General features: G+C 49.3%; 1 protein-coding gene across 6 annotated transcripts in view; it reads right to left on the bottom strand.

Annotated features, from left to right (window-relative positions):
* Positions 1-26,995, bottom strand: part of EPN2 (epsin 2) — a 55,271-nt gene that overhangs the window by 27,972 nt on the left and 304 nt on the right. For 3 of the 6 annotated variants that reach the window (XM_066198416.1, XM_066198421.1, XM_066198420.1), the window contains exon 1: positions 14,830-14,955. The exons of 1 other annotated variant lie outside the window; for it this stretch is intronic. The gene's annotated coding sequence lies outside the window, so the exon portion shown is untranslated. Of the gene's footprint in view, positions 1-7,331; positions 7,414-14,829; positions 14,967-26,995 lie in introns of those variants that run through there. 2 more of the 6 variants (XM_066198417.1, XM_066198419.1) reach the window with 2 other exon arrangements.

Raw genomic sequence — 26,995 nt, 5'->3', positions numbered from 1 at the left:
AAAAGGGGGATCTGTGCATCGTGGCCACTTGGAGGAGAGAGGACTGAGAGGAGAGAAGACACTTGGCACTGCACAGAAAAGCCAACAAGCAGAACACTTATTAGCTCTCTTTTGCCATTCTACAGCAGAGAAAACAGCAATTCATGGGAATAAAACAGCAAAATGAAGAGCCTGAAATTCCCATCAATGCCCTTCCTCAACCCACAAAATTATTTAGGAAACGAGTGACAAATACAGATTGGCAAAGGGTTTGGAGAACAGGGTTAACTCCAGAGGAAAGGTTTCATCTCCATTTTTCACAGCTTAAATGCTTGTCTTCTCCAGTGTAATTTCTGAGGGGAGGAAATGGTTCAAAATTCAAAGTTTTGGAAGCTTTCCACTCCCTTTTACAAATGAGAGAACAAGGTCAGCTTTCACAGACAGCAGGTGGCCAAATTATTTCTTTATTTAAAGAGTTAATGCTAAAAGATAATTCTCCTTCAAATCTCTGCATATTCATGAGTGCCAAGGTTTGACTCTGCACTGGTTTTGCAGTCCTGTCTCAGCCTCGCTGAGGGAAAGCAGCTCCAGCTTGAGCAGACTTTCGGCTATAAGAGATTCAGGGACACAAATCTGGTTCTGTTTTCCCCACGCCACCTTTTCTTACCCCTTGTCTCCCGAAATTCCCAGGATTTCAGCTCCACGGGGAGCTCATTCCCCAGGGTGTATGGGAAGGGGGGTGAGGAGCAAATCTCTGACCTGCCCCATACAGCAGCACCACCTGGCCACGTCCTTTTGGGACCTGCCCAGCCTCAGGTGGGGTTCTGTCACCCCCAGCTCCATCAGCCTTTGTGGGGTTCTGTCACCCCCAGCTCCATCAGCCTTTGTGAGGTTCTGTCACCCCCAGCTCCATCAGCCTTTGTGGGGTTCTGTCACCCCCAGCTCCATCAGCCTTTGTGGGGTTCTGTCACCCCCAGCTCCATCAGCCTTTGTGGGGTTCTGTCACCCCCAGCTCCATCAGCCTTTGTGGGGTTCTGTCACCCCCAGCTCCATCAGCCTTTGTGAGGTTCTGTCACCCCCAGCTCCATCAGCCTTTGTGGGGTTCTGTCACCCCCAGCTCCATCAGCCTTTGTGGGGTTCTGTCACCCCCAGCTCCATCAGCCTTTGTGAGGTTCTGTCACCCCCAGCTCCATCAGCATTTGTGGGGTTCTGTCACCCCCAGTTCCATCAGCATTTGTGGGGTTCTGTCCCCCCCAGCCCCACTGGCCTTTTTGGGGCTTTGTCCCCCCAGCCCCACTGGCCTTTGCAGCAGGAATTACTGTCAGGGGGGCAGTAAATGTGCTCTGAAGGGCTGGGAGCGTGGACAGCTCTGCCAGACCTGCAGATCACCACTCACGACCCAAATCCGACCTGCACCGGGATCTAATTTTAGGATTACGAGCTTTGACAACAGCTCTTTAAAAATAACACGTTCCTCCTCCTAGGGCCGGGTCAGGAGTCACCCAGAGTGCCACCTGCACCGTGGGCACATCTCAGCTCATTCCTCATGCAGCAGGTGTGCAGTGAACATCAGAATATTGCAGAGTTACACACCAGTGTGAGGTCAGGCCACCGGAGCAGAAATGCCAAATGCAAATTAATCCAACGGGGCAGTGAAAACACCTCCCCCCAGAGGAATTTGTTCCCTGGGGATTACCTGTTCCAACAAAAGCATTTTTGTCTGTTTTCTCACAAAATGAGTAGACAAAAAAAAAAAATCACCCAATGTGTGCTTTGACTGAAAGGTAACAATCTGAAATAAATTCAGCTCAGTTAGACTTGTATTTTCAACTGAATTAAGGGCAGCAGGAGACACTTCTCTCCTTTCATATTTTCCTTTTGGAAGGGAAGTGGATATCCCATATTCCTGCCAGAGGAAGTGCTTTAGAATCTATAACTAATTAGCGAAGTCCAGCCTCGTCACTGAGGCTGCTGTGGGGTAACAGGCACCTGCCCAGGCCCTCATGGACCAGCCTGAGCACAGGAAGAAGTGCAAAAAATACAAGACCACAAAATGTCAGCTCCCTTCTTTAAGCCCCAGTGTTTCCCTACAGAATTGCAATTTTTCAAATTTACATCCACCTGAAAGTGTGCTCATGTGTCAGGCTCCATATTTTGGGGATGTGTTTTGGGAAGATACCTGCTACTTAAAATGACCTGATGATTCCATTAATTAAACTGATTTTGCATTTTTATTAACGTGAAGCAGACATCACCAAGTGCAGTTTCTCCCATCCTCCTCCACACACCAGACATGAAACCACTTTAATACACTCAGCAGGCCAGAGGCAAACGCTCACCGTGACAAAGATTAGGGGCAAAAACAGTTTAACTCTCCATGTTGCTACTGGTAGAAGCTAAAGGATTAATACTTTTATTTTGTGACCTGGGTTTCTAAGAAAAAGGATCGTTCAAGAAGCACAAGATGCCAAGAAATACCTGTCCATACATCCAAACACTCTTTTTTTCCATTTTAATTAAGGGTGCTGCCTGCCAGCACAAACTACAAGCCTGCAAAGAAAACAGAGATTGATTTAATATCCTATTTACATTCATCAATGTCCATTCATGGCATTGAACTTCAAGTGCCTTCCCTGACACAGCCACCAGATTTTGCACAATCATCTTGAGAAGTCAACACAAAGTCTTAATTCAACTATCAGAGCAGCGAATTGCTTTAAACCTCAGAAATTCAGGAGCATGAGCTGGCTGCTCATGAGATGGGACCGGAGGAGAAAATCCTTCCCTGGGAGGGTGGGGAGGCCCTGGCACAGATTCCCAGAGAAGCTGTGGCTGCCCCTGGATCCCTGCAAGTGTTCCAGGCCAGGTTGGATGGGGTTTGGAGCAGCCTGGGATGTTGAAGGTGTCCCTGCCATGGCAGGGGGTGGAACTGGATGAGCTTTAAAGGGACTTTAAGGTTCCTTCCAACCCAACCCATTCTGGGGTGCGTGAAAAAATTGTAAGATTGCAAAGTAGGAAACACATTCCCAAATCCTCCCTGCCCGTTCTGGCCAAAGCCCAGGGTTCCAGAGCAGGATTTGCTGCCAGCAGTGGGGCTCAGAGGAGAACTGAGGGTGGGACTGTCCCAGCTCCTGCCTGCCCCACTCTGCCTCCCACCAGCGCCCTGATCCCACACACCAGGAGGGCTGGGGCTGCTCCCAGGTCACATCACCCACCCCATTCCTGCCAAGGTCACTCCAATTACCTGAAAGAACACCCCAAACAAGGGCAGCACCAGCCATTCCATTCCATCAGCAGGCTCCAGTTACAGCTCACCGGGCCAAGCTGCCCCTGGGAAGCTCAAACTGGAGAAGTTGATGGTTTAGATTTGAGACTTGGCTCAGCAGGTGACTGTGCAAGGGCTGCAAACAGGGGCTCTGGGAAATCTCCTTTTCCTGCCCAGTGACACAGCAACGCCATCTTGAAGATGACAGAGGAGGAGGAAATTTGGTCTTTCACTCTCCAAATCACCAAATTTCAGAAAATCTCAGCCCTGCCCTTGTCCCACCCCAATTTTAGCTCTGTCCTGCAACACCAAATGTTCAACTTTCCCTCTGACTCCTCCATATCTCCTGTCTTTTCACACCGTACACACCAGAGTTTCCAAAATCCTTCCCAAACCAACCCACCTCCTCTCCCTCTTCCCACCAGACCTGTCTAACATGTCCAGCACCTCGGCAGGAGCAATTCCAGAGGAGAGGTCCCAGCTGTGCCACCACCAACCTGGATCTACCCTGGATTCTGGTCCCCAGGAAATAGAACTCAAGAATAACGAATAATATAAAAAATAATTCGCTTTGGTCAACTTCTTTGCTGCCCCAGTTCCTGATTCTGAGTTATATTTTTAAGTTTAGCTTTGATGGAAGTGAATCACTCAAAGATTTTTTCTTTTTTTTAAATCTCAGGACATTTGATATACAGATTTTGCCTCATTCTGCTGCTTTAAACTTTCCAATTCCTTCATTCATCCACATAAAAGACATCCCTGTTCAACAATGAAAACTATTTGTTGTTATTATTACTTTGTTGATTTTTGTGGAATTAGGAAAAAAAAAATCTGGTTTGAGAACACCAGTGAACCCCACATTCTCCTATGCAGATATCCAGAAATTTTCAGCTGTCAGCATAACAATCCCTCAAGTTTTCTGAATCCACCCTCCAGCACTAAAACTCTACCTACTCTTTTATCTATTCTGGATATTTAGACGGAAAATTATTTGAGTGGGAGGCAGCTTGTTCGTTTCAAAGGGGATGACAAAGACTTGTTACTCAAAAGCATCTGTTCCTGTTCCTTCATTAAAGGTCATTTTCTTCCAGTCAGTTCTTGCAAGGAACATCTTCTACCCCCCTTGGCTTTGACACCAAGGATTGTGTCCTTGGGACTCCAGGTGTCTCCTAGGGAATCCACAGGGAAAAGGCAACACACCTCTGTTTCCAAAGCAGCTGGTTGTGGCTTGGGATGTATTAAATAAAATGCAAGAAATCCCTTGTGCAGCACTGCTCCTCCTCCCTGTCTCTCCCAGAGCTGCCTGGTGATTATTGTTCTGACCATTGTTTTCGTGCAAGTCATTAAAAACATTCTCTGCTTAGATTTAGAAGCAGAACACAAAAGTGGCTTTAAAACTCACCCACTCCATTTTCTCCATTTTTTTTTTTAGAGCTTTCCACCTAGTCCAAATGCACAGAAGAAACCCTAGCCCATTAACATCCATCAGGGAGCAGTAATGAATTCATCAATATTGCTCCAGTCCGTGGGCACGGCGTCGTGCTGAATCATTTGGTAACGACATCTGCAGTAGGAAGGGCTCACACAACCCTCCCTCCCCACACCGCCAGCAGCCACCTCCCTGAAAAAGGGGGAAATGAATGTGTTGAGCTCTCCCTCAGCTCTGTTAGCCCTCTGGATTGGGGTTGGTGGTGCCTCTCCACACCAGGATTCCCAGAGCCATCAAATCCTGCCTGGATATGTCCCTCCTTTGCCAAGCCACCTGCAGGAGCTTTCTCTTTCCTTTTATCAATTACACAAGGATTCGGATTTTTTTCCCCCTGCTTTTTAATGTGCAATACAAATATGTTAACCCTTCATTGAGTATTTAATTTGCAAAGAAGAAAAAAAACAACAAAAACCCCTCCACACCAGGTTACTGCAACGATGGTGAACTGTGATTTTATTTTTGTGTCTATTTACAGAGCTGTGGAGGGACAAACTTCTTCCTCCAGCAAGAAGTTTTCCTACCAGCATAGAACTGTTTCTGTGCAGAAGAAAAGCTAAAAGCTACCAAAATCAGCCAGTTTTAAAAGAAAATAATTATCAAGTACCATAGGAGTTTAGCTGCCAAAAAAAAGCCCATACCTGTGGCTGGAATACAAACAGTAAGTTACTGTTCTCATAACAAAGGAAAAGGAATCTATTCTTGGAAAAAAAAAATACATCAGCCTTAATGATATAAACAAAATTATCCTGAAATGCAGATTGGAAACTACTCTGCCTGCTTTGCCTTGCCCAGGGATGCCGAGGCTGGTGGGCTCTGCAGTTTTCCATCTCTCCAAGTGCCCTCCTTGTGTTTACACTCTCAGCTCTAATGGCATCTCTAATTAACCCCCGGAATAAATGAGGTTTTGTTACGGCAGCCCTCACAAAGCAAGCACAGCTAATCCAGGTCTCAGCACCTCTGCTGCCTTAGCACAGATGATGTCTCAGAACACAGACTCACACATGTGTCTACACAGCCTCGACTCCCACGGCTTCATTCAATTAATACTATTAAATCTTTAATGCTTGCCTTCAAAGGCTTTTTTTTTAAATTTTTAATAGCTCTCATAGGTGAGCACAAATGTTTTAAGTCTTCCTGCTATATTTTAAATAAACTCTTTTCTTGCCACTTTGATGGTTGCCTTTCTGACAAACCTCTGCTCTGTGAAGCTGCTGCTGACTTTTTGTTTTGTGTTTGAGGATGACATGATGAGCTCCAAAAGATATGTTACTCACCGAGCTGTGGAATCTGGGATTTTTTTAATTCCTCTCACCTGCCCTCTGGGCTGGGAGTTGGCATCAGAACAGCTTTCATCAAAACAATGAAACCCAGGAGGAGAGAAGAGGCAACTGGAGGGAGGGGGCTCTGATTTGCATCTGTTCAGCATGGAAGAGGCAGGTGGGGCTTCATTCTCGTATTCCTCTGCTTTCCCATGGAAGGGGAGAATGCCAAAGTCACCGTGTTTTATCGGAACAGTTAAAACAACAGCTTTGACAAAAGGCTGGTCAAGCTGGATGGAAGAATAAGCCTCGTGGCATCTTCAGGCACATCTGTTCCACATGTTTCATGGTTTTAACTCTCCTCTTCTTACACTCCAACTACCTTGAAACCCCTCCCCACCTTGCCCTGCCCCGTTTCTAAATTTTGAACTTGTGAGACAAGAGATGAAGCTTTGCCAGCACATTTCAGGCCTTTCTATAAAGCATAAACTACAAGAAGAAACGAAAAAGCAAAACAAAACAAAACAAAACAGCACAGACTTTTCTCCTCCTTTAAAGTTTATTTTTCTTCTGAGAAAGAAAAAGAAGAGCCTTCTGAAAATAAAACTAAAAATCAGCATTTCCAGGGACAGGAAAAGGCACTATAGTATTATATACACTATCCAAGCTGACACAAAAAAAAGAAGAGATTAAAAGCCTGGCTGGAAGCCAAGGCACCCAGACACAATTTTGCAGAGAGCATACAGAACAAAAGTGTTGCTGCATTCAGGATGTCGGAGCGTGTTTCCTGCGCTCACACCTGGAAGCAAACAGCCCTAAAAACCAGGAATCTCAGATCAACAGGTCCCTCACCCCTCCAGAGGCAAAGATGTGCTCACCACACTCTGCTAGATCCGCACCACCTCCTGCAGAACAGACCCCCCACCCCTCCTCATAAAGCAAATTAAAAACAGAATAATAAAGACGAGCTACAAAACTCCCCTGCTGCTCTTCACTCCTCAACATTTCAGATTCATCACTCCCCCAAAATCCCAAATCTCCAGCCACACACGACACGTCCTGGCTTTCAAAGCCCATGTAAACACTCCTGTGGTCGTATGATGATGAAATTAAATATACACAGACACTATTGGCAGGCAGGCAGACACCAACACGGCAATTGCAGCCCTCAGTGTGTTTAAAGCAGCAGGCCAGGCAAAAGGAGATTATTCACTAGGTAGTCAAACGTAAAAAAGAGCCAGACATGTCAGTCTGCCTCACAAAAGGGTCAGCCATTTGTACATTTTAAACACACAACACTTAAGCAGTTTTGCAGACTAAAAAGCCTTTGATGATTTACCTCGGTGCTCCTCTGCACTTTAAAAGTTGAAAAGTGATTTTGCTGGACTGGAGTTTTCTACTTCGGCTTCTCTACAGGAATTCTGAAAGCCAAGTCAAAGCAATCATAAACATTCCTGTATTTTACTTCCTTATTAAAGCTTCCCAAGAGAAGCAGTAAATATAAATATCTTTCAGAGGAGTCACCCAAGTACCAATAAAACCTTCAGAAAGCAGCTGCTTTGCTGAAAAAAAGTATGAAAAACCATGGGCTGCATAATCACAGCCTGGTGTGAGGACTGTCATGCTGCTCCTCTGAGCAGCAGACAGAAATTCCTGCCTTAAAAATCCACATAAATTGAAAAGATTTTCAAAGATCACAGTATTAGATACTGATTTCTGAGCTGCATTTGCATACTCCTAAGAAAAGTAGTCACTATCACCTATGCTGTTTATCTAAAAACATTCCAACGGAGGCATTATCTTGACTTTCTGAGAAACTCTTCTAAATTGGTAGGCAAAGTTTAACTTCCTGAACTCTGCTCAACAACAGCAGCAAAATATAGTAACACTTCTCATAGGTAATAAGCATTCCATCCTTAAAAGAAAAAATCACTGCAAGAAGCAATCAAAGCCCTGCAATAAGGCAGGATGGGCTCAGAAGGCAAATATTTCATTAGATAACACAACAGAGGGGAGTTGATGCTTTCCAGGGGGCATTAGAGAAAGAGGTTTTCATCAAATAATTAAATACCTGGGCAGGGGCATTTTAAAGATGCATGAGATCTCCCCTGGATGTGAATATTGAGGGTTAATGCCTGATCAGGAACCTCTAACCAGCCATCACCAGTCCCAAACCAGCAACGGCACAAAACGGGAAGGTGTTTCTCTGATCAATAAAGTGAATAATTAAAGATTATTAAAGTTCTGGTTTTTACAAATAACAGCTGAAGTGCTTTCCCTCACGTGCACCACGTGGCAGAGCACGCTGTGCTTGACCATCCACCACAGAACAGGCATGTTAAAACAGTTCTGCAGATAAGGATTAATTAATGAACTTCAATTCTGGCTGATTTCATAGGTTAAAGCAAACATCTCTGCCTTACTGCTGTTGTCACAAGCCTCATCCCTGTCCAAACAGAGCTGAGAGTCAGGAGAAAAGCAGCTTCAGCAGCAATTGGGTCAACAGACTGGGCTGAAGAAATCCTCATCACTAAAAAGAAAGAAATAAATGAAGATCAGAATGACAAAAGCTGAGGTGGGTGCTTGGGGCCTGCTCACCCCACACCAGCAGCACACACCTGGAAACTCCTAGAGGGAAACGTGTTCCAAGGATTCTTTTGTGCTGCCATCTCAGGGGAGGAAGTTACCTTTAAAAACACTTTGTTTGGTCTCTCCCTGAGGAATTATCAGAACTCTCTCTATCAGTTGTTTCAGGTGGGGTTTGCCCCACAAAGGTTTTACTCGTGAACTGCACGGCTCTTACACCAGTGAGCAACTTACTCATGGGATTACTCCCAGTGGACTCAGGAGAACCGTGTGAGGAAAAGAAGGAGCTCTGCCAACCTAAAGGTTGCACAATCGGGAGGGGGGAAAAAAAAGAAGTACAACCAAATCAGGGAGGAGGATAAATTACAACTGACAAAAACTACAATCAAGAAATAGCTGGTGACAGATTGTTATTTAAGTACAAGGAAGTGATTTAAACAGGAGCAGCTGTAATAAGATTACACGATTCTCTATTAAGATTCTTAAAATGTCTTTGTTCTAGCAAAGCTCTGAAAAAGACCATTGCCCTTGCAAAGGTTCAGAAACTACTAAATTGATGTTAAGTCTAGAAATTAATATGATTTGGGAGAATAAAGATAAAAACGTAGAAGAACATCCCAGACATCATTAGCACCCTGTCACCCGTGCTGGTGCTTTGCCCTAGCAGGGGTACAACGTGTGTTGTAGCGTTTCTCTTGGTGGCAAAACTCAAACCCAACAAACAGAAGGAGGGAGCTTGCTCTGCCTGGGTTTCTGCTTCTAAATAATGAACACTCCCAGGTTGATTTTAGAAGCCATCACATTATGTAAGTGACATCTCCAGAAGGGCAGGGAAGTCTCTGTGAGGTTATACTGGGGAGAGATTAAATCAGTGTCTGGCTGCTGAATTTCAGCCATCACCCCCAGACTCCATCATGTATTTTAAGTGAACAGCTCTAAGACTACAGCCTCCAAAACTGGCCAGAACTCCTCCAATACTGAAAAACAAACAAGGCAAGGGAGTCTTCCGATTTCTGTCTGGTAGGGTGAACATAAAACATCTCTAACTAACGTCTCTGCCATGGTTTTAAACTAATAAGCAGCTTTGAACTTTCCAAAAAAACCGATTTATTACTTAATTTCTTCAAGTATTGTTCACTGAGTGCTGCAATCTGAGAAACGAAAAAAGCCTCAAAGAGCCAGGTCTGTCCCAAGCCTGCAGAAGCAGCACAGAGGCTGGGTCCTCCAAACTCTCCTGGACTCCATGACCATTGAGGATTTATTATATGGTGACATGAAAGGCTCAGGCACTGCAGACAACATGGCTAAAACAGCTCTGGGAGAGAGGCAGGAGCAGGAACGGGGGAAAGGAAAGGCAGGAACAGGGGGGAAGGAAAGACAGGAACAGGGGGGAAGGAAAGACAGGAACAGGAACGGGGGGAAGGAAAGACAGGAACAGGAACGGGGGGAAGGAAAGGCAGGAACAGGGGGGAAGGAAAGACAGGAACAGGGGGGAAGGAAAGACAGGAACAGGAACGGGGGGAAGGAAAGACAGGAACAGGAACGGGGGGAAGGAAAGGCAGGACCAGGAACAGGGGGGAAGGAAAGACAGGAATGGGGGGAAGGAAAGGCAGGAACGGGGGAAAGGAAAGGCAGGAACAGGAACAGGGGGAAGGAAAGGCAGGAACAGGAACGGGGGAAAGGAAAGGCAGGAACAGGGGGGAAGGAAAGACAGGAACAGGGGGAAAGGAAAGGCAGGAACAGGAACACGGGGGAAGGAAAGGCAGGAACGGGGGAAAGGAAAGGCAGGAACAGGAACAGGGGGAAGGAAAGACAGGAACAGGGGGGAAGGAAAGACAGGAACAGGGGGAAAGGAAAGGCAGGAACAGGAACACGGGGGAAGGAAAGGCAGGAACAGGAACACGGGGGAAGGAAAGGCAGGAACGGGGGAAAGGAAAGGCAGGAACAGGAACAGGGGGAAGGAAATTGCAGAGGTCTCATAGACAAATTTCAGCTAATTCCTTGAGGCAGCTCAGGGAGCTCCACTCCTGATAGTGGAAGGAAAACTACGCCTTGAAAACAATCTGTGTGGGTCACGACAACAAAACAAGAGCACGGCTGAGACTCCTCCAAACCTCCCCAGCCCCCTCCACCATAGAACACGGGTCAGGGGAGCCTCCAAGGCCGGGCTGCACCCAGGCCTGGGCTGGGACTGGTTTCACCCAGTCCCAGAGCAGAGGCAGCTGCACTCCCACTGCCAGCGGGGACCTGTCCCAGCCTGAGCTCCTGCTTCCCCACCTGCACAGAGCTGGATTTTGCAAGCCAAGGCACAGGAGGCGTGAACAGCCCCGGCTTGACCTTGAACACAAGCTCGAGGCACCAGTTAGAGGCATTTATGTTAACAGCCCTGGGTTGTTCCTCTGGACAGGAACCAGAGAGACAAGCTATTAACAATTCATGCAACACGGGGTATTGGCCCGGAGATCAATTCAAGTTCAATTTTTGTAACAACACCAGAAAAATGAGCTGGAAATTATCTGTACAGAAGAAAAGCATCTCGCTAGCGTATTAACTCAAAGTTATGTTTCCATATAAAAAGGCACAGTAGTGAATTACAAATTGAATTCTGCAGACACCTCCAGTGCCAGTGCAACCAGCAAAGCAGTTCTATACTGATTTTCTAATTAGTATCATCATTCATACAAACTCCACTATTAGATATTTACATAGAACTCAATCTTGGTAACTAAACTTACTCTCCTTAAACTCTGCCTGAATCTCTCTCTGGTTACCTACAGAAAACACCATGGAAACTTCTGACCCAGCCACTTCACCTTTATCAGTGGTCTGGAGCAGCACCATAAAATCAAGCAACCCCCAAATTTGGAAACCAGAGACAAAGGTGTTGTTTGTAAAATGGTAAGTAAAGAACAGCAGTTTTCCAGTAGCTTTCTACCTGCTGCACCACTCACTGAGAGGCTCAGCCCATCAGCCACTGGGTTCTAGATCCATCCCTGAAGCCCACAGTCTCTGAATACACTCGCACATTCAACCATCCTGAATTCTTCCTCCATGCAGAACAGGAGAGCAGGCCTGTAACAACCAGCTAAACTGATTAACTGGGACTTTTTAGGGTCTGTTAGTCAGCACAGCCCGGGTCTGTACCGAACCTGGAGCAGACCTACAATCAGCCCCAGCAGGTTTTATTCCAGAGGACAGCAATCCATGTTGTTCTCCTCCATGGAGTCTCCTGCCTCCTTAATGAGCAGCCAGGCTACTGAAACAACACAAAAAACCTGCTGTTCTTTGAAGCACTTAAGCCAGCAGGATGCTGGTAGGTTTCGATATTTTCCCCTGCACAGATCAGAGCCGGGCGAAGTGGGAAAAGAACATTACAGGCGTTCCTACAAAGCAGGCACATTTCATTTTCTATTAGCAACATCCCAAGGGACACTTTAGCGCTCTGCAAATATGGCCCTGGAACACTGGGAAGTTGCTTCCTGAGTACCAGTCATTAAAGAAAGATATTAGAGTAACTCATATTCTTCTACACCAAGCAAAAGCCAGAGTCATTTCCCCATCCTACGTACAAGACCTAAGAAAAGCAAGATCAGGAACATCATAACTACTCTTTAATGTATTTCCCCTAAACTGATTATCATTTAATGATTTCTCTCTCTCTCTCTAAAGGAAAAAAAAAAAAAAAAAAAAAAAACAAAACCAACCACAGAAACAAGCCCCGATTTCTGTATCAGGAGAGACTATCAGCATTTTTATGAAGTAACAAATTAGGCCTTTGGCATTTCCCAGCAGCGATCCAAGATTTGAGGCTTCTTAAAAAGCTCCAAGTTTTAAAGCAATCAAATGGCTGACAGCTGGAACAAAACTAGCATGATTAACCAGTTATGTAAATAATGATGTGGTCAGTGCAAGCTGAATTCATTTCTGCTGCCTGCATTAGACTGGACATCAGATGTTTGTGAACTCTTCATTAAAAGTGACTGCAGGAATAATGGAAGTGAAAACCAACACGAGCATCACCAGCCAGGCCACCTGACAGTCGTGGATCTCTCCTGTGCTCCTTCCACAGCCATCAGGTAACTCACAAACTGCACTTTTTTAGCCCAGATATTACCCACCACGGCTGAGCTTCTACCTAGGCAACAAGTCAACTGCTTTTTCTCAGGAGACAAGTCCATGGAGAGATGGAGAAAGATGGAGGGAAGCTATTTATTCACAAAGGCCTGGAGTGAAAGACCAAGGGGGAACGGCTTCCCACTGCCAGAGAGCAGCGTTGGATGGGATACTGGGAAGGAATTCCTCCCTGTGAGGGAGGTGAGGCCCTGGCACAGCTTCCCAGAGAAGCAGTGGCCACCCCTAGATCCCTGGGAGTGTCCAAGGCCAGGCAGGATGGGGCTTGGAAAAACCTGAGCTAGTGGAAGGTGTCCCTGCCACAGCAGGGGTGGGACTGGATGAGCTTTGAGGTCCCTTCCAACCCAACTCACCCTGGGAACCCACAATCCTGCGAGTGCCGCGCTGCATTTCTTAAAGGCTGACAATAATCCTCATTCCTCAGTAGCTGTAAAAGCCAAGCTGCTGTGTCAGAGAACTGTTGTTGTGACACAGGTCACTCCATGGAATCAAGGAAGTTGCAATCAGCAGTCCCAAGTCAAACTTCCTCAAATGGAACCCACGGTCAATTTGGCCTTATCGGAATTCGCCCTCACGAATGCACACTCATGGATCATTGGTGCTTGGTGATTTTTGATAACACAGTTAAATATTTAATACGGGGAAGATTATCTCTGAAATTCTGCCCAGCTAGTTTACCATTACTTCCAGCTCATAAAGGAAAGTTCATCAAAAGTTTTGATTCTCCCCAGTGAAATTCTACACTTGAGTTTGTTCAAAAATAACACATGTGAGAATCAGCCAAGACAAACATATTTAGAAGTAACTCCTAAACAGGCTGCACTTTGCTAAAGATGCCATCACAATACAATTCTATGTCTAATTAAAAAAAAAAAAAAATATTCATCCCACACTTCACACCCCAACAATACAATTTCCTATGACCTTGTGTCTCACAGCAACACACCGGAATTATGCAAGAGCTCTGCATTACCATAAAACACAGATTTCAGTGGAGAGAATAATAAAACTTAATCCCGTGGCCTGATTTGCATTTTGAACTCCTCAAGTCGGACTCTACAGCCCAGAACATCTGCAACAGCTTCACCATCCTAACAAGTCCTTTAGGCCTCCTGTTGAAAATGGATGAGCACGTAGGTAATTCAGGTTATTTTCTTAATAGATGAGAACAAGAAATACGTCCACAATTGCTGTGAATTTAAAACCTCACTTGGCTTTTCAGCTACCGTACTTGAGAAGGGGGGAGGGGGAAGCATTACACACCCATAAAACTGAGACCAAACGCCACCAGTTTTAAAGCCTTAGAGCTTTAAATCTTTAACATGAATATTTTAACGTTTACATTAAAGCCTCACGGCTTTAAAACAGGGGACTTTCATTGTGGGCAGCCTGCGATAATTACTGTTTCAATACGTTTCACAGCAATAATGTAATACAGCTCGCTGACTACCCAGCCCTAATCTGTAGCATCGCAGGTACTGCAGGTAAAAAAAAAAAAATAAAATTTTATATATATATATAAGTACGTATCAGTGTAAATATATAGAAAGAGAGAGAGAGAATACCACAGAAAATCACAGAATTATTAGGGTTGAAAGAGACCTCTGGAGACCATCCAGCCCAAGCCCCCTATATAAAACACCCTTAAAAAATAATTAAAAGCATTAATACACATCTCCCAAACAACGATATCGCTGAAAACACAACAAAATAACCCTCCCCTCGCCCCGCCACGATGGAGAGGCGAACACCGCCGGGGCGGGGGTCGGACCGGAGCCCCCCCCCCCGCCCCGGGGCCGCCGCCGGCAGCCCCCCGAGCCCGCAGGCCCCGCCGTCCCCCGCAGCCCCGGGAGGCCCCATCGGCAGCCAGGCCCCAGCTCGGGGCGGCGGGGAGCCAGCCCCATCCCCGCCCGGCCGCCCCACCGGCGACAACAAAAGGCCACGGCGGCCCCGCGCCCTCCCCGCGGGGACCCCGGGGGGCCCTTCCCGCGCCCACCCCGCGGCCCCGCCGAGGGGGGAAAGGCGGGGCTGCGGGGGCTGCCCGCCCGTTTTCCTTCCCCCCCCCCTCCCCACACACGCACGCACACCCCGGTCCCGCAGCCCGCGGGAGCCGCGCTGACCTGCGGGCGCGGGGCGGGCGCGGTGTCCCGGTGTCCCGGTGCCCGGCGGCCGCGGGCTGCGCTTGACACCCACACGCACCATCCAACATGGCGGCGGCGGCCGCGGGGAGGCGGCGGAGGAGGCGGAACCGGCGGCCGCGCGCGGCCCCGAGGCGCGGCCGCGCTGAGGGCGGGGGGGACGCGGCGCTGCCCGTCCCCTCCTTCCCTCCCTTCCCTCCCTCTTCTCTTCCTTCCCTCCCTCTTTCCCTTCCTCCCCTCCCCTCCTTGGCGCGGCTCCTCGCTGCCAGCCCCGGCGCCGGGGAGGGGTGAGGCAGGATCGGCCCCCAAGCAAGGGCTGCTTCTGATGGAAGGAGAGCGCCTGAGGAGCCCCCACAGCGCCCAGGGGTTCCCCCCCGCAAAAAAATGGGTGAAATAATAGCAAAAAAAAGTCTGTCGTTATGAAATAACCACATTTATGGGTCGGGGAATGCTTTAAGAGAGGGTCCGGGGCTGGTTCTGATGGAAGGAGGATGCCCCTCAGTGCTCCCACAGCCCAGGAGGAACTGGTTCCAGGGCTACAGATCCCCCAAAATCCAGGGATGACAAATACAAAATAATGACTATCAGTACAAAATAACCACATTTACGGAGCAGGGTACGCTTTGAAGCAGGTCTGGGTGTGTCTTTGTTGGAAGGAGAAGGCTTGGGGAACACACTCCCCCTCCACACTCACAGCACCCAGGAGAAACTGATTTCGGGGCAGGGTAGCCCCCCAAAAATCGAGGTCCAATGTGGGCTGGCAGCCCCAAAGCAGAATCACAGAATGAATTAGTTTGGAAAAGACCCGAGATCATCAAGTCCAACTTGTGGTTAAACATCCCCTTATCAACTAGACTTAGGGCACTGAGTGCCACATCCAGCCTTTCCTTAAACACCTCCAGGGACAGTGACACCACCACATCCAATATCTAATCACCCTTTCTAAGAGAAAATTCCTCCCCATGTCCAACCTGAACCTCCCCGGCACAGCTCCCATTGCCTCACACGGCACAGATACTCCTAATTCCCCCCTCCCGCTGAAGACGCCAGTATAAAATAACCACATTTACGGCTAAGGGGACACTTGATGGGCACATTTGTGGGTCACACTGGGTGGGGAAGGGGAGCTCAGCAGGGACACGAACGTGGCAGGAGGAGCCAGATGGTCTGGGTGGGTCGGAGCACACGTCCTTCCCCTCGGGATAATGACTAAACCAGTGTCCGGCGTTGTGGGCTGGAGGAGGTTACTGATCCCATTGTAGTCCTCCCTGAATATATTTGTTCCCATCTTAAAACCGGGAGACAATTCAAGGAAACGGGACAAGTCGGGGTTGGCGCGGGCCAGGGGAGAAGCTGGAGAGCAGAGCTCTGCTTGGATCACTGCTGGCACAGGGCAGGGCTGCTGGTTATTTAAAACCCAAATTCCTGAGGAATCGTGCCTTACAAAAAGCATAGGAAAACAGAAATGTGGAGCAAAATCCAGTTTGTGACTCACTGCTTTTAAGTGAAAGGAAGGTCAGGCTGAGCACTGCAAACTTCATCAAATCCCAGAACATTTGGGAAGGGACCTTAAAAATCATCTTGTTGCAAACCCTGCCGGGGCAGGGACACCTCCCACTATCCCAGGTTGCTCCAAGAACTGTCCAACCTGGCCTTGGAAGCTTCCAGGGATGGAGCATCTACCACTTACAGCCCATCCCTTCCTCCCATGGAGCCACTGTCAAATCTGCCACAGATTTGAGGTTTAAATACAGAAGAACGGGGACTGCAGTGAAACACCGATTGAGCTGCATTTAAAGCAACTTGTTTGGAAATGCTGCACATTCCAATGCCTTGAACACCATCTGGGAGCCGGGAAGCTCCAAATCTTCTGCAGCGAGCTGTGATTCTGGCTTAGCTGTTAACCTTGAGCTAGGCAGGATTAAATTCTGGGTGAAAAAAATAAGGGATCAGCACACATCTGATGGTATCAGCAGGAGCTGAAAGAATACTTCCCCCTTTTCTTCTTTGCAAGAAAACAGCAGTGATGGAAACCCAATGTTTCTGTGCACGTTCATTAATCCTAATGATCAGGTGCTGACAGCTCGAAAGGAGGAGAAGAAAGCTCTTGGTTAAAATACAATGGGAAGGACAGGATTTTTCCTGCTGCCTTCTCTCCTGCCTGTCCTTCCAGATCTGGGCAGACAGCTCTCCAGAGCAGGGGGCAGCTTCCTCTCCATTCCCAGCTCCATCCCAGGTGTCTGTCTACATCATTAAGTGTGCAAATCAGCAACCCCAGCAAAAACCTCCTGCAGCTGGCACGCTTCCACCAAAAAAACTGTTTTCTATCAACCAGATCAGGCCCCTTAGTGCAAGTAAAACAAACCAGCCAAGTAAAATCACTTATTTTTGATTATTATATCCTTGAATTGCAGCGTTCCTGCTACCCTGGGCAGGCACATGAGTGGTAAAGCTGCACCAGCAGAGCTTTGCTCAAGCTGCACTGGCATGTTCCCTTCTGGTGGCTCCCTGAGAGGACTCGTGACAGTGGATTTACATCTCTCGTTTCATATTAGCAACAGGAGGTCACTGAGTCAGTCCTGTGATTTTAAACCCAGGAGCTGATGTAGAACACTTCCCACTGCAGCCCTGCCCTGTCCCTCCTTGGATCAGGCTGTACCTGGATATTGACCCGAGCCGTCTCTGCTCCTTCCCAGCCCACAACATTTCAGCTGCGTTGGCAGAACCAGAGTCCAAGGCCGTGATTTGCAGTCTGAGTTGGGCACTGGGAGCTGTGGCACCACCCTGATAACCAGCAGGGCAATCCACATGGAGAAGGCAGCTCACAGACTCCCAGGGGATCCTCGGGATGTGGAAAGGACTCACAAGGAAAATCCAATGCAACTCGTGGTCCTGCACAGGACAACACCACGGATCAGGGATTTCACCTTTCACTGGACCAGGCTGCCCAGAGAAGCTGTGTCTGCCAAATCCCTGGAAGTGTTCAAGGCCAGGTTGGACAGGGCTTGGAGCGACCTGGGATAGTGGAAGGTGTCCCTGCCCATGGCAGGGGTGGAACTGGAGGGGTTTTGAGATCCCTTCCAACCCAAACTGTTCTGTGATTCCATGAATCCCACCCTGTGCCTGCGAGTGTTGTCCAAACGCTCCTGGAGCTCTGGCAGCCTCGGGGCTGTGCCCTTTCCTTGGGGAGCCTGTTCAGTGCCCCACCACCCTCTGGGTGAAAAACCTTTTCCTGATAACCTAAACTTTCCTGGCACAGCTTCATACCATGCCCCCAGGTCCTATCACTGGTCACCAGAGACGAGCTGGTGGCAGTGGATCCTAGGAGTGGGAGTAGAGGGGCTGTTGCAAGGCAAGGAGCAGGAGGAAAGGAGTGGGATATCTGGAATGCAGGAGGCTCTCCCAGAGAAGATGAGGAAGGCACATCCTCCCCCAGCTGCCCTCCCGACTAACCTAGGGAAGAGCAGCTGCCAGAGAGCCCCAGGAGGGCCTGTTCCACAGCCATAGTGGGAATATCACCCACGTGGGGCTGAGCACACCACTAATTAGCTAATGAGTTTGTTCCAAATGTCTGGCCATGGTGCGGGGGACAACAGGAGCAGCACTTGAAAAGCCCCGAACAATGACAAGTGCATTTGCCTCTTGTCGCTGACCCCAGCCCTGCATTAACAAATAGGTCACAAACAACGGTGCTTTGCAGTGATCTAATCCTCCAGCCATATGTCGGCTGCCCGAAAAAAAAAAAAACACTGCACAGAGAACGCCCCAAAGCTCTGCAAAAATCCCGAGGAAAACTCGATAAATATATCCCTGCCGTTTGAAATTTGATTTCCTCACTCTATTGTTCCTCATTTCCTGAGAGCTGGCTTGGTGGATCACATTTTCTGCTTCTGTCTCCAGTGCTTGTAAGCAAACAAGACTGAATCTCATTATCCTGATGCATGGCCCTGGCTGCGTGCAACCCGATCTCTAAATCACAGTCATTTTGCTCCATTACTGATTTTCCTTCCCACTCCTAACCTGCAGGTCTTCAGAGGAATCAGTGCAGAAATAGAGACAAGCATCATCTAATGAAGGTGTGTGCTTAATGCTCAGCGCTTCGGTCTGGATTAAATAGCCAAGTGAGAAACTGCCTCGTGTCTCAGGAGATTGGGCACCCTCCAACTCCAGAGGCAGCTGGAGCTTCCCAGCCTTCCCGGGAAGCCACATGCTTCCACATGGGGTAAATGGGGACTTCAGTCCCTAAGAGCCCAATTTGAGAAATCTGCTAATTAAATAGTCTGGGCAAACACAATCATCATTGTCCTTAGAGCCAAAGCAGGCGAGATGTTTCTCAACAAGCGCAGACCCTCCCCGGAATTTTCTGAGCTGTCTGCGTGTTGCTGACAGTTATAGAGAATATATTCAGATTATACAACTTGATGTTCACCCCGGGTTATTCTCTCCTGGATTCATGAATATTTCATTGAAATATGCAAAGTCTGAGTTACAGTCTTGTCTGCTTCAATTAGACACAGGGATCCACGGGGTCTGCAGCCCTACCACACTTCCAGGGCTTGTCTACAAAGCGAGGAGAACCAAAATAAGAGTTTAGCTCCCATCATATTTAGCCTGGCTTCTTCAAACATCTTTAAATAAGGGAGAAAAGCAGAAGGATGGGAGTGAGGGAGAGTAGAGCCCAGTGAGCCTGTGCCTGAGTTCAGCTGGAAGCAACCCAAGCTAATCAGAACAGAGCCAGCAGGAGGGGGGTTCGTTCCCTTCATGATGCAGACAAACTCGTAGAACTGTTTCCAATGCAAATATTCCATTTGACAAGTTCAAAATTAATACACCTCTAATATGGGTATTCAAACCAGACCTTTTCTGAACACGTTGGCAGATTCATGAAAAGAGAAGGGAGAATGCAAGCCCAGCACATTCTGATTTTCTCAAAATGAATGTGCTCTGACAGTGCAAGAGGCAGTGACGTTTGAATGTGCTTAGTTCTAGTAATTACCAAGTGTTGTGTTTCTTTAGAAGCTGGAGCTGTTCTCATCTGTGGGCACCTTCCCTCATTCCTTTCTCCTTACTGCTCCGGAGGTGCAGTTTCTCCCATGCCACAGCAAGAAGCCAAGGCTACTGTGCTGCTTACATTAAATCCCACTGAAGCCCGGGGCTGAAATTCCACGAGTTTTAATTGACCTAAGTCAGGCTGTTGTGGTTCTTGCCCTTCCTCCACCACCCCTTCCCATTCCCTCCCTGCCACCAGCACCAGCTTATACCACCTGTGGTGAAGATTAATCACTTTTTTTGGGGGGGGGGTGTTGCTTCTCAGCCAGTTGAGCTCCCTGAACCAGCTCACCAGAGGCTCAGATCAGCACCCACATCAGCAGAAAAGAGAGGACAGGGCCATGCAAGGCCACACTGACTGCTGAGGAGGTGTTTTTCTGGGTTTATAGGACACAAGGGACACAGTTGACCTCCAGAGCCCGGGTCTGCTGCTTGTTTCCAGGCTGGGAGCACTCACCCATTAGGACCATCTGCACAGTTTGGAGTGGCAGACTCAGGCCCAGCAAAGTCAGGCTCATTTATTGTTACCATCTGGCTCCCCAAAGCAAGGCACCAAGGCAGAGCCTGTGAGGTCCTGCTGGAGGATAGGCATTGCCTTTTGCTCGGTACAGTTTGTTCTCTCCCTCTAGACTTCCTCCTTGTCACAACAAGAGGACTTCCTGCCAGGATGGAGCTGATGGACAGCTGTCACCCACGAGAATTCCCCCTCCTCCTCATTCTTGCAGCCACCCAAAGAATGTCACCCAGAGAGTCAGACCCTCCCTTTTGCCCCAGGCCCATCCTCAGACTGATAGAGGCTCCATAATGACTTCCACACTGCAGGATGACCTGTGCAGTTGCACAAGGATCTCACGTGGCTGTGGCCAGGGATCATCTTCACTCCTCCCAGTTGTTTCTAACCTTGAGGGAGAACGCCCTGTGGGCTTTGCTCTGAGCAATTCGACAGGAGTTATGCTCCTGGCTCTGCAGAATCCTCTGGGATTTGGGTCTCCTCTCTCCTGCTGGGACAGGGATTTTGACTGGTCCTGGCTGGAAAGGGTGGCAAAAGACTTTGTACACTTGTGGAACAGGGGGGAGTGATGTGTACCTACAGCCAAGGACCCAGTCTGTGACCGCTCCTGGCAGAGGACACGGTCCAGCACAAGGAGTTTCCTTTTTAAGCACAAAACCCCAGAAAGCACCAGCCTCCCCACAGGAATCAGATGCAGCAATTCATCCACCCCTCACCTGGGGAAAATCAGGGGTACTCACACTGAAATCAGCATTATCACACCACACCGTGGTGCTCACAGAGATTTGGGGCATCATCGGGACAACCGGAGCTTCCTTCACGTGTGCTCTGCTCCCACGGCATCCAGTGCCTGGAAAGTCACCTCAGCTCCAACCCTGGGAGCCGAGCTACACAGCCACAGCCAGTTTCAGGTCAAATTTCAGAGCCTTGCTCTCTGACACCAAAGATGTGACACCCCCCCCACCCCCCCCGCAAAGCACAGCAAGTACTGGAGGCTGTGGATATTTTGGTGTCTTTTAAACGGAGAGGCTGGAACAGGGCTGCCACATCCCTGGGTTACAGCTGGATGCCCATCACTGACAAGCTGGTAGCTTTCTCCCTTGACAGATGAAAACTGAGAGCTGTCTGTTTGGTTTGTGTTTGCACAGCATCCAGCCAGTCGCTTAATTAGTTGGCCCAATTTCTGGGTTTCTGATTCCCACTTCTGCAAGTAACTTCCTCCATTCCCAGGCTCACAGAGCCAGTTGAAACTTTCATATCTGCAAGCACGGTTGTGACTCCAAACTTGTCCCTGTTGTCCCATCTCATCCTCAACAGGGCTTCCCAAGAACTCTGTAAAAAGCCTTAAACAACACTGCAGAGCTGTAAATACATGGTCCCTGTGTGATAAACAAGCAGATTAAAAAAAATTCACCAGCTGGGCTGGAAGAGATTCATGACAAGCCATCAGGACTCCACAAAGCAAACAAACTGCACAGCACTGCAGGCAAGAATTCCTCCAGAACGTGTTCAATCCTAACACCATCCAGCCAAGCTGCTCCATGGACCAGCCCTGCTCTGAGCTCCTCAAAAACCTGGTGGAAGGAAAAATGCTCCTCTTCAACAACAGCAAGTCTCAGGAGCCATCTGAGCACCTCAGCCAGTCAAGCAGGTTATAATTGGCTGTAATTAATACTCCTACGAGCTTCCACATTCTTATGAGATGGAGAAATACAGGACTGCTCCCCGACCCTGTGAACACCAGAGGAAGTCAGAGGGGTCTGTTCCCTTCTGATTTTTTAGAAATCAAATTTTTCTGATAGGAGAAGGTGAGAGGCAAACACCAGCACTGCTGGGAACTGGCTGTGCACAGCCCCATCTTTTCTGGGGCACAAACCACAGTAACCTCAACCAAAAATAACTGCAGAGCAAGTTGCTACAGACAGCGAGTTTCCTCCGTCCCCCAAGACGCTCCCACGTCACTCAGAGCGTTTTGGGAGGGGCACGGGCTGCAAACCATGCACAACCGCAACAGATTTAACAGCACTGAAAGTGGCCTTTGGTGAAACATCAGCTGAACTATCCAGTCCAGGAGGGTGAAAACTAAAGGAGCCCAAAATGCCTGATGTCATGTGTCACCAGTGGGCTGGAAGAAGGGTTTGTGGCAGCTTCAGCTGAGAAGTTCTTTGCACTCAGCAGGATCTCCAGCACTTGGGGAGGAAGGGCTGGGCTCTGCAGGCCATTTCCTCCAAGAAGCCACCAGCTGACCCTTAAATGAAAACTGACAGGCGCTTCCACACAAGCACCCAGTGCTTTGCTCTTCATTATACGGACGCGTTCCAGAGCGTGTCTGCATCAGCTTTTCCAGCTTGCACTTGAGAGAGAAACGTGATACTCCAGTGTTTTCCCTCCAGGCAGGGCAGGACCTCTTGTTTTGCTCTGCGATCAGAGCCTGGGGGAAGGCAGGGAGCTGGAGATGCTGTCACTCAACGGGTGCCTCTTTCAAGATACATCTTGCAGACAGTTCGGGAGGTGCCCAGAATTACAGAATCCAAGGAGAACACGGCGTGGAATTCTGTCTGCTCACTCACTTGTTCCTCTTATCAGAGAATCATAGACTGTTTTGGGTAGGAAGGGACCTTAGAGATCATCCAGCTCCAACCCCCTGCCATGGGCAGGGACACCTTCCACTATTCCAAATTGTTCCAAACCCTGTCCAGCCTGGCCTTGGGACACTTTCAGGGATCCAGGGGCAGCCACAGCTTCTCTGGGCACCCTGTGCCAGGGCGTCCCCACCCTCACAGGGAAGACTCTGATATCTAATCTAACCCTGCCCTCCTTCAGCTTAAGGCCATTCCCCCTTATCCTATCACTACACACCCCAGTGAAAAGTCCCTCTCCAATTACATCCTCCCATTATCCTCAAACATTTGCTACAAACACTGCCAGTGCTCCGATTTTGGACTGGACACCTGGTTTTCAGCAGGATGGATGTTCTCATCTTCCCACACGTTGGCTCCAGACCTTCATGTTTATCATCTCTGAGAGCAGAGGCCGAGAGCAGCACCCACCGGCTGTTTTCCTCAGCTCTCCTGGGTTTCTCCCAAAAGCTGCATCCCTGTGAAGCTCCTTTCCCCAGACTCTCCATGGACTGGCACATTTTCCACCCTCAAGCCTAAAGCCTCCCCCGAGCCTTGCAGACACGTGGCACATTCCCTAAGCCTTCCACACCCAGGGGTGCTCAAGGAGATTTAAACACATGCTAAAATGATTTACTGAATTGTCTCTGCCCCGGGGAGCCAAGAACAGCACAGCTGCAAACCACTGGAGGCTGCATTCCTGATCCCAGCTGAGGGAGCAGCAAGCAGGTATCGTGTTGGGATATGGAATTTGTGCTAATCTGGTTTCCAGAGGAAGAAGATGCTGGTGCCCACACTGGAGAGGGGCTGTAGCCCCTTCCCAGGCTGTTTTTGAGGGTCTCCCACAAGTAATTTCAGTCCTTTGTGCCGAGTCCAGGCTGTTCCTGCTGCTCCAGAGGTTTCCTGAGCTCCTCCAGCCACCTCACCCTCCACTCAGTCCCCTCCACTTGGAGCTGGAGCTTGCCCACGATCAAACTCTTGCCCCTACTGCTGATCTGAGCCCTTCCAAGGCATCCTGTGCCCCGTGGTGCCTCCAGGCAATGCCAGAGCCTTAATCCTGGAGTGTGCTGAGCTGGGACACACAAGGATCATTGATCCAACTCCTGGCCCTGCACAGACACCCCAACAGCATTTTCCAAATGCTCCTGGAGCTCTGGCAGCCTCGAGGCTGTGACCATTCCCTGGGCAGTGCCCAGCACCCTCTGGGGAAGAACCTTTTCCTAATATCCAACCTAACCCTCCCTGACATGAAATGGCACAGAAATCCCAGCAGGGAGGACCAGCAGGGCCATTTCTCCGGCACAGCAGGACATCACCACGTAACATTGATGTGACAAATGGACACAACACACCACCGTGTCCTGCTGCCACCTCGCCAGCAGCTCAGCCTGTAGTGACCATCAGCCACCCAGCAAAGCCCAAAAACCAGCAAAACCAAAACCCAGTTCCTCTTTCAGCCTGAGAGAGGAAGAGAAGGGAGGAAGGGAGATAACAAATCTGCAGTTCAGACGCTGAAAGGAACACAGTGTAGAAACGTATTTTACAAAATTCTTTGCTTGCTGCCGCATCTTGTGCCAAACACACCTACGTCGGGAGGGTTTTTATTACCTGTGCTAATGTTAGTGCCTTACATCACGAGCCCTGTCAGAGCAATGCTGTTCCTTTGCCATCAGCTTCACAGGGAGGGGGCTCAGGTCCCCGTTTTCCTGGGGATCTCAAACTCTTCCATTGAAGCAAATGCTGTTTCCAGCTCTACAGGAATACTTAAAGAGAAAGGAGCACCTTGGCTTCCCATTTAAGATGCAGAATTGCCTCCTAGGAGTGCTGCATTTGCTAAGAGAGCAGAAAGCAAGAACACACATCTTGGAGAAAACCCCTGGGCAGTGTTCCTTTAACACAGGCCAGATCCTGCTCTCATTTACACACAGATATCTGGAGAGGCTTCAGTGAAATTACCCTGGATTGCCACGGCTGATGTGACAGAAATCACAGCCCAACACAGCCCTTGGGAGGAATCCATCAGTTTTATTGTGGCTTCCTGAGAAATCCGCACTCAGTTTTTCCTCTTGCCTTGCACAGGCAAAAATCAGCACTGAGGAAAAGCGCCCTGAGAGGGGTTCTGCCACCACAACAGCAGCTTTATTCAGCTTGGTTTTCCACAGGGCAGCAGCACGGCGAGAGTTGGGACAGGCAAGGAAAGCCACGTGTGTGGATCCTCCCATTCTTTGAGGCTCATTTCAGCCCCAGCTGATGACAAGGCTGGGCAGAGTCCTCACAGCCACTCAATTACTAAACATTTCCTGCAGATTCTCAGCTGAGGAGATGAGAGAGATCAGAGCAATGAGGGACAGCCCAGCCCTGGGTGAGACTTCAGAGAATCTACACAGACCTATAGGGAAGGGGTGAGGAAAAAAAAAAAAAAAAAAAAAAAAAAAAGCAGCACTGGACAGTGTGTGACAACAGGAATAAATCAGAGCGACAGCAGCTCTGGGGGGACTCCCGGGTGCATCCCCCGCGAGAAAGGGCAGCGTGGAGCATCCGGGGAACCCACAGCTGCACCTGCATCCGTCCGGCCACACACAGAGGCCTTCAGTGCTCCATCTTCCCTCCGCTTCCTCCCTCTTGTCCTGCCCGTCCGTGCCCTGAATAGGCGGTTTCAGGAGGAGCACAGTGCCCGGATTCTCTGCGGTTTCTCCGCGCATCCGGAGCTCCGCTCCAGCGGCCCCTCCGCTGCCCGGGATGTGGCACCGCGCACATCCCCAGCCTCCTCCTCCTCCTCCCTCCGTGTCCCCACGGCTGTCACCACCTGCCCTGGCACTGCCCAAATCCCTGCCACACGCGGTTCCTCTCCCCAGCACACCACGCTCAGGTCACCTCTGTACTGGCGGTCCCCCACAGCCCTGGAGGTGTCACCTGTCCCCTCCTCCCCACCCCCAGCAGCCCTGCGAGGAGGGGACACCGCCCCAAATATCCCCCCCGAAGGCAGCGGGGCGGGTACGGAGCCCAAGGAGGAACCAGGGCCACTCTTGCCACACTTCCAGAGGAAGGCGTGACGTGAGCTGTGGCTTAATTGGTTATTAATAACGTCTTTGTTAACCAGCCAGCCCTGAGGAGGAACCGAAATTTGACTACCCCGGTGGAGAGCTCAGCCACCGATCATTCACAATTTCTCCCTACTTCTTTTTTTATTATTATTATTTATTTATTGTTCCCGGGAATCGCAGCCCACCCCCCCCCCCCCCGGGTGAGTCACGGCGGTGACAGCACGGCGACAGCACGGTCCCCTCACCTACGCACGCAGCACAGGCTTTCCGCGCTGCGTTGTTGGTTTGGTTTTTTTTTTTTCCCTTTTTAATTCCTAGAAAAATAACAGACGCTCTTTGTTGAGGGGGAGATTCTTGGAATCCGTTCAGGCCCCTCGGGGCTGTGCCTGGATGTGACCAAATTCTCGGTTTGCCCCTCGAACAAGCCCCGTGGGAGCCGCGCAGCTCCCCTGCCCATGGGTGGTGACTCCGCCAGCCCATGCCGAGGGCGAGGAGCCTCCCCCCATGGCAAACACCGACTGCAAACAGCCTCCACACCCAAATCCCACGCCTCCTGCCCCGCTTTCTTGGGAACTTCCAGTTAAAGGCGCCCTTTTCATTTGCCTCCCGTGCCAGTCAAAGGCGTGCTGTGACCCTCTGCGCTGACAGAATGCAGCACAGGGGGTTTTTCCAGCTTCAGCTGGCTGGGAGTGGCTTCTGAGGACCCACAAGAGCTGGCAGAGCATTCCCCGCTCCCATCCGTGCTGCAGCACCAGCCTAGCTAGGAAATTTTAGCACGGGGACCTCACCTTCTCCACAGGCAGCCCAGCACCAAGGATGAAGATTGGAGGCCAGACACAGTTGCTCACACTGGGAGTTGTCATCGGACATTTCCACAGCAGGATTCAGCAGAAAACATTCCTCCCACAGCTTAGAGCAGAGCCTGA

This window comes from Chamaea fasciata, unplaced genomic scaffold (assembly GCF_029207755.1).
Source record: "Chamaea fasciata isolate MVZ Bird 193981 ecotype frontalis unplaced genomic scaffold, bChaFas1.0.hap1 SCAF_16, whole genome shotgun sequence".
NCBI lineage: Eukaryota > Metazoa > Chordata > Aves > Passeriformes > Sylviidae > Chamaea > Chamaea fasciata.
Note: the sequence above shows the minus strand (reverse complement) of the source record. Positions and strands in the feature narration are given on the sequence as shown.